Consider the following 250-nt stretch of genomic DNA (forward strand, 5'->3'; position numbering starts at 1 on the left):
TGTAGGGCTGCAGCCGGCACAGGGTGGGCGCTCCCTTCGCCCGGTGCCAGAGCCCGCGGCCGGCTGTGAGCGCAGGCCCAGGAAGGATAAAGTCGTGGGAGCACGGTCCTTACCGTAGCAAGTCCTAAATCCAGCTGAAATGCTACGGCAGAGCAAAGCGGCGTTCCCTCCGGCGAGAGAGGAAAAGAGAGCTCCTGCTGAGCCGCCGTCGCCCCCCTGCGATGCCCGCCCCGGCCACCCGCAGCCCCCA

The sequence above is a fragment of the Aptenodytes forsteri genome, unplaced genomic scaffold, assembly GCF_000699145.1.
Source record: "Aptenodytes forsteri isolate BGI_AS27 unplaced genomic scaffold, ASM69914v1 Scaffold187, whole genome shotgun sequence".
NCBI classification, from domain to species: Eukaryota; Metazoa; Chordata; class Aves; order Sphenisciformes; family Spheniscidae; genus Aptenodytes; species Aptenodytes forsteri.